Source organism: Perna viridis, chromosome 1 (assembly GCF_037379345.1).
Source record: "Perna viridis isolate PV_CMFRI_1.1 ecotype Kerala chromosome 1, ASM3737934v1, whole genome shotgun sequence".
Classification (NCBI taxonomy): domain Eukaryota; kingdom Metazoa; phylum Mollusca; class Bivalvia; order Mytilida; family Mytilidae; genus Perna; species Perna viridis.
The window spans coordinates 5,385,044-5,392,162 of NC_142445.1; the positions used below are offsets into that span (position 1 = coordinate 5,385,044).

The window sequence follows — 7,119 nt, forward strand, 5'->3', positions numbered from 1 at the left end:
TGCCATGAAGAGATTCAGAACTGAAAAATAAGACAAGTTGCAAGCGTAACATACAAAGTAGACTGACAAAACTGTACCTGAGTAAACGTGGGGATATATCGATAAAAATGATATTCAATTGACATGGAGGGAAAATAGTGCAAAACGTGGGGAGAACTTTGGACGAGAACTTATTCTTTGATATATTGTTTATCAATAATCAATTATTGTCGCCCAACACAATGACTATTAAACATGTTAAAAATATGCAAACATTAATTTCAACTCTTAGAGGGCTAAAATACCTGTGATGTTATCAATGCATCAGATGATTGAATAATGCATTGTCTTTTTAATCCCATAATATCCTGTTGATGCAAAAGGGTCATTTAAGTCTTATTTTTTTTCTATTGGGGTTAAATCGCTTGATGCGAGTACTTTCATGGATAAATTTTGATCATCATTTATCAGGCATCCAGGAGACTTGCGTTGTAAATAATCATCATTTTACCGATGATTCTTAATTCTATTGCAAAAAGTCTCTTGATAAATAATTACTCTTATGTTCAATAGTTCTAAAAGAATGTTATATTTTCTTGGAAGGGATTTTTTTTTTACTTTAGAATATAAAGGGGTATGCAGTATCTAGTTTTCGTGTTGATTGTTTAATATCGTTTGAATTCAGGAGTCGATATAAAATATAAAATAGTGGGGTTAATCACGATGTGCCCCTGTAAGTTCTGCTGAGTGTATTTGTTTTAATAGTAGTTTGATTTAAGACAGTCTAAATGGTTGCAGGGAAACGATTTTATTATCTTATCTATTAGGACTTCTTCAAATAGTTTTTTTTCTGATTAAACGTAGAAAGAGATTCGGTATACGATTAAATAGGACACTAAATTAACCTGTTACATTGTTTATGTAGATACAACGAAATGCCATTAATTCTTTTTAAAAAAGTAATTAATAGCCGGAAGTAATTTCTTTTTACGAATCAGCAACATTCATTTTTTCTGTGGATTAAACTATTGTTTTGACTTCCCCTATTTTGAATTCTAATTAGGCTGTTTGTGTTACTCAAGTGAGATAAATGCGTTTCAGGTATATATATTCGGTATTGCCGACAATATTGCATTCATAGGTTTCGGGTAGAACCACGGAATACAACATCCTTGATCCATATCTAGATGTAGTTATGTGAACAGTTGATGATATGAGATTGCATTATCGACCTGACAGTAGGGACGAATGGTTTTTTTTAGGGTTTCCGATCGACTTTCAATTATGATTTTGTTGTCTGATGAAAAAGCTAAAACAGTTTGTCTTTATTTCTTTCTGATTTATACATATGTGGTATACTCTTTTTTGATGTGCAATTATAATTAATAATATAACTCACGAAAAAGGTTTTTTATACAGTGATTCCTGTCTAAACAAAAACCATGAGTAATCCAAAATCATTCTTAACTAGAAATCGTATTAAATCACTTTATATCTATTTAAAGGTATTCTAATCTAGGTAAACCAAACACCTACCTAGACCAAAACCATTTGTAAAAGAGGTGCGGTCGAAACAGCTTCACTGTAGTAGCCAGGTATGTGAAATCAGAAGTGTAATTACACCGTGCAATGTGATGGATGCCGAAGGTTAAGCGCTCTATATAATTTGGTTTTACAACCTTTTCTTTCAAACTATCCGTAACAAGTCAGAACTATCGCGGGGATTTCAAAGCTCCCGATTTTAACCGTAACATTACCATATTTTGACCAAGTTTAACATAAACATTACTTGTACACTTTTTCTTGATTAAATATTACAGTAGGAAATGGCAACCTTGATGTTGATTTCCCATTCTTTATGGTTATATTCCTGAAGCACCCTCCTACGGTGTTAACATTTCACAACTGGTCCGTTTCATTGTTATTTGGAATAAAGTCTCAGATTTTAATACAGGTAACAGATTCCTTACAGAAAAAAATTTACTCCAGGGGTACCTTTTTTCTCAACATAAGGCACTTACAGGTTCCTAATTACGAATGATGTTGCTTACGTAGTGTTTTTTTTTTTTTTTTTTTGAAATATGATCTTTGAAGCACATTCTTTCAAACAAAATCAAACGCGCCTTGTAGATTTAAAATCATTGTCTAGTCTTTGAAGCTTGTTTTCACGAATACAGATTTTTTTGCCCCTAATTGTAACTCTACGTAAAACTTTATTCATTTTTAAGTATTGCACCAGTTCTAATCTTACCTGTTAACTATCTGACGTTACTACTCCATATCCAGTCCATTGGAATTGCACTGATCGACTATTTCTAATGCCAGGAATTGGAATGGTGTTGTCATTCGCTGATATATGTCCTGAGCTAGCTTTCAGTAACTGTAAGCGTTCTTCAGTTGGATATCTCATTTTTGTTATATGTTGAGGTATTCCATTAAAGGAGATTTTTGATTATTACTAAGAGAATTTGGGGGGTATGTATTTGTTGTTTCACTTCAATTTTGACTTGACGTGCACAAGAGGAAGGTTAAGTCCTTATAAAACTCTTTGAACCCAACCGCACACATGCGTCTGTCTGCAGACAGGAAATGTTGGCCATTAATAAGATATCATGTTGTTATTTGACTTTTTAGTATATTTCACAATATATGTTCCTTTTAGATTCGACGTCTAACCGGATGTACTACCTACAGAACATTACATCTTCCAACCACAATAAACTAACTCCTTTGACAATAGTCAAAGCAGTTTAGGCAAAGGATTAACTACGGTTCTCTATTAGAATCTTTAATTACATTGCTATCCCGAGAGTGCGTTTAAATTATTTAAGTTTTTATAAAAGTTAAGATGCCCGATTCTGGAGAGATAAGATTTATTTTTTCCTCTACCGGAAGTGGATGTGTTTGATGATGATTTTATTCCAATCATAGTACACTCGAATAGTTTATGACTGAAATAAAATGCTCTAAAAATATGCCTTATAGTCGATGTACACGAACATCATTAGTACATTCAATGAGATATACATTTTATTTCTTTTGTAATTTTCAAGTAATTGTTTTTCCCTGTGTTGTTTATTATCGCACAAATTATTGCTTTGTGGTATTAAGTTCAAGATCAAATACAATTTTTCAACAAATAAATTGATGAATGACGCGTGTTTTGCGGGGGTTTTTCGTCAATTTGGTCTGGTGTTGTCGATTTCAATGTGGTCACTGTTTCCAGGTTGCATGTTGTGCTTGCATCACGATGCATGGTTGGAAATAAATGATCACTGATGTCAATGTTGGTCATTGATGTGGCGTCGTATTGTTGTTTGGATTTTTAGTTTATTTCGACGGAGTGTCATCGTTCTGTTCAGCGGATGTTATTACTTTTGTTGTCAGGACTTTTCAGGCATAGCTCAGATAGCAGGAACCTTTTTCGAAATATTTTATTTAGTGTTTATTGGTAGTTTGCTAAAACATTTTCAACAGAGTATTTTAACATTTTTTTTCAAAATGTTTTGATAGTGTTTTTGAAACATTTTTCCGTTTAATTTTGAGAAAAAGGTTTTCAGAACTGTTTATTGAAATGTACAGTAAATAGTTGTAGAAATGTAAGAAAAACATTTATATATATGATTTTTATAAATGTTTCTAAACTATTTTAAATTTCATACTTAAAAAAAACCAAATTTCTCATAAAGATCAAATATAAATTAAAAAACAAATAGGCCATGAAATTAAAATTCTGAACATCTAGACTATAAGACAATAGAGGTCATATATAATTACATCATTATTCAAAATTTTTTTAAAATGACCTAACAAGGATACATGTATTATACACATGCATTATAAATGTACATGTAAAACTAGTCTTCTTAGATTGTCACGCATATTTGATTTACAATTAATTCATCCCAGTTTACTGTTCCTTGTCTTTTAATTAACCAACATCGATGATTTTCAAATAACATAGAAATAATGAGATAATAGTGGGAATTGTGTGCCACATGCTGTTATTGAAATAGGTTTAAGTAAATCTTTATCAGTGTGTGTATTATCCTACACATATGTGCAAGGAGCACACACCATTTTGAAGACGTGGATCTGTCCAACAAGATGTAAATACAATTTTTTGTAATTAGATATTATACAGATAGTTAAAAACTGTATGCCAAAATACTGTGTAACCTTGCTTTATAAACATAGCTGGCCAATTAGTCATTTTACAATTTCCCAGTCACTAGACAACATCATGCTGTGAAGACAAACAATCAAGTGATTTCTGATTTTGTTTTTATTTTGTTTTTGTAATGCTCCGGAAAATTTATGTGTTTCTCCGTTTCCGGTTTGTATAATATTACTTCAATTGAATGTTCGGAACATAATGGCAAAGTTAAATGTTAAAATTTATATCAATCAATTAGATGTTGACCTCGCACGGAGTTAAGTTTTCAACATTTGATTATTTTCTAATGATAGATAATTGTCTCAGTGAATTAATTGATATGTTTATATTGCCGAACTTTTATGAATACGCGCAGTTTGAGCTTCACAAAGAACGTCCTAGATATTAACCCGGTCACTATTTTTGCCAATGTTTACAATCAAACTTTACATTAATTCCTGACCAATTTTTTTCTTTTCAGGTATGTTTCAAAGAGAGCAACTATCTTTTGAATGAATATAGACGTTTGTTGTCAACAGTTTTGAAGTGTGTATTTTTCAAAACAGTTTTGCATTTTAGATGTATGTTTAAGCCAATTTTCATCGTCATGATGGTTCTATGAATATTGTGATTATGTTTATGAGTACTTACGCTTATATTTTGCATTGAATCTGACCAGGACATTTATTTTGAAACTTTGCAAGTTATTTTTAGAATTATAGCATTACATGTCCTGCATGTATGGAAGGCCAAATTGACAGAAACTTTGAAACATTTACACTACACATATTGTCAAAATTTTTGCATATTTATGTTTATAAAATTGTTTTTTTTTTTTTTTTAATTTTTATTTTATTTTAATTTATTTTTTTATTGTATATTTTTACCGTCTCCGGGGGTTTGGATCTAGTTAATGAAGTTCACAGTTTTGATTATATAATGCTTATCATATTTAATTTATTCTTTTATAAGAATAACACATGATCTCTCTCTCTCTTTTGCAGAGAATAAGGATTACAAAAGAAGCTCTTACCTAATGATTTAATGTTCCCAATAAACCAAGATGATTAAGATTTTTTCAAGGTAAATTTCATATATTGATGAAAATCTGATTGGACCGTGACAAGTGATCATGGCATTTGTTAATCTTTTAATGTATCTTTTCATTCATTTGACCGCAATATGCAATCACTGTTTTACATATATCGGTATCAGATCCAGAAACTCCGAAAAGTGGGGAAATATGGTCTTTGAGGGGGCTATCATTAATTTTCTATAAAATCAAATTATTTTTTTTTTTCAAATATGAGGGGACCCTTGGCCAATCTTGGATCCACCTCAGTTTTTGTTGAACTTCAATAAAGTTTTAATTAAAGAACACGTGCATGAAGTTTGGTTCCATGGATATCCACTTCCTGTTTGAAGAGGACATACATTTTAAAGGTGTACATAGCTCTGCTCACCACAATTTCATCTTAAAAACTAAATTTTATGGTTTTTCAAAGTGCAAATAAAATCTTGATACAAAAAGCATGTTTAAATCTAGCCGACAATAGTATTTCCATGATTGACACATACACCTGTTGCAAAAAAAATCAAGTAAAATGTAATTGATAGAGTAATCAAGGGAACAAGGTTATAGCGGTAATCAAAAGAATGTAATCCAGGGACAAAGACCAGACATGGAAAACAGACATACACAACAAAGAACATAAAGTAACTAAAATCATACATACAAATTGAAAAAAGCAAATGAGCAACTCGGACTCCACTAAAAACTGGGAGCATGGACCAGGTGCACCGGTAGGGTAAGCGTCCTCTGCTTAGTATGTATAATTTTGTCCTTTAGTTTTTATTATAACTACTGTAGGTATGCATATCATGAGTATATATAAACAAAGTATCTTTTTTTTTTCAAGAAACCAAAGAACGGAAATGAACGTATCTTGAGATGCCTGAAGAAGAATAAGTGAACTAACAAAACCTATCTTTGAAATTTCGTTTAGTTTGTTGCTACATCTACAAAATATAGAGAACTCTACAATTTCTTATCTCTCATTAAACCTGTTGTATCTGCATGCGATTTTTGCATTAAAATATTTATAATTTAGATTGTTTTGAGAAAACAATATTGAAAAACATTATAATAATATTAATATTATGATGGGTCGTTGAATACATTATTACAACATTTCTGCAACCACACATTTTTACGTTTTAAAAACATTTCTAAAAAATGTTTTCAGTCTTTTTAAGGAAACGTTTCTAAAACATTTTTATTACGTGTTTGTGCTATCTGGATACTTTAAAACGTGTTTACACTTATTGAAGCACATTTTGTGATCTCTGTAAGTATTTTTGTAAAGGTTATACGATTTTGCATTTGTTGTGTTTCAACACATCTATTTATTTTTCTATATATTTTACTTTTTTTTGACAATTCCATTAACTCAGATTTTATAAGTTCGGTAATTTTATTATCATCCTTCATGCAATATCTCAAACATTAATTTAGCAAAAAAAAATAAATAAATAAAAAAAAATAGATTTATGGTTTCATGTAAGCGTTAGTCTCCGTGTAGGGATCAGACAGTGTGTGACATAAACATATTAGGAAACGACTCACTGTTTAGACGGTGTAATTTGATAATTTGTATCATCAGAATCAAGAAAGAAAGACATTTTTCATTTCATTTTGTTTTGTTAAAATGAGTTTAAATTTAATTGAAATACACTACAAATAAACATTTCAAGGACACGTAATGCGCTGGAAAACTTAATTCTCTAACGTTCTATTGAAAAGGTCCCAATCATATTCAGTAATGCAGAGAACGGTCAAAAGGGTCATTCCAAATAGAGAAGATTTCTTTGAATAAAATTGTCAGATCGGCGGGTGTTTTTACTTCATGCATCAGACTTTTCCCATTTAGTCTGATTTTTACATAATTCATAAAATGCATATTAATTTATTATATTTTTCTTTT

The 7,119-nt window shown here is 30.7% G+C and overlaps 1 long non-coding RNA gene across 4 annotated transcripts; it reads left to right on the plus strand.

Annotated features, from left to right (window-relative positions):
• The first annotated feature begins 724 nt into the window (after window positions 1-724).
• LOC148626981 (uncharacterized) lies at window positions 725-6,211 on the plus strand. 4 transcript variants are annotated; one of them, XR_015919298.1, is made up of 4 exons: window positions 725-1,574; window positions 4,617-4,716; window positions 5,140-5,218; window positions 6,055-6,211. It is a non-coding gene; the product is annotated as an uncharacterized LOC148626981 (long non-coding RNA). The 4 variants fall into 4 exon arrangements; XR_015919299.1 differs by having other exon boundaries at window positions 4,617-4,681; XR_015919297.1 differs by lacking the exon at window positions 725-1,574 and having other exon boundaries at window positions 3,673-4,716.
• The last annotated feature ends 908 nt before the right edge of the window (window positions 6,212-7,119 follow it).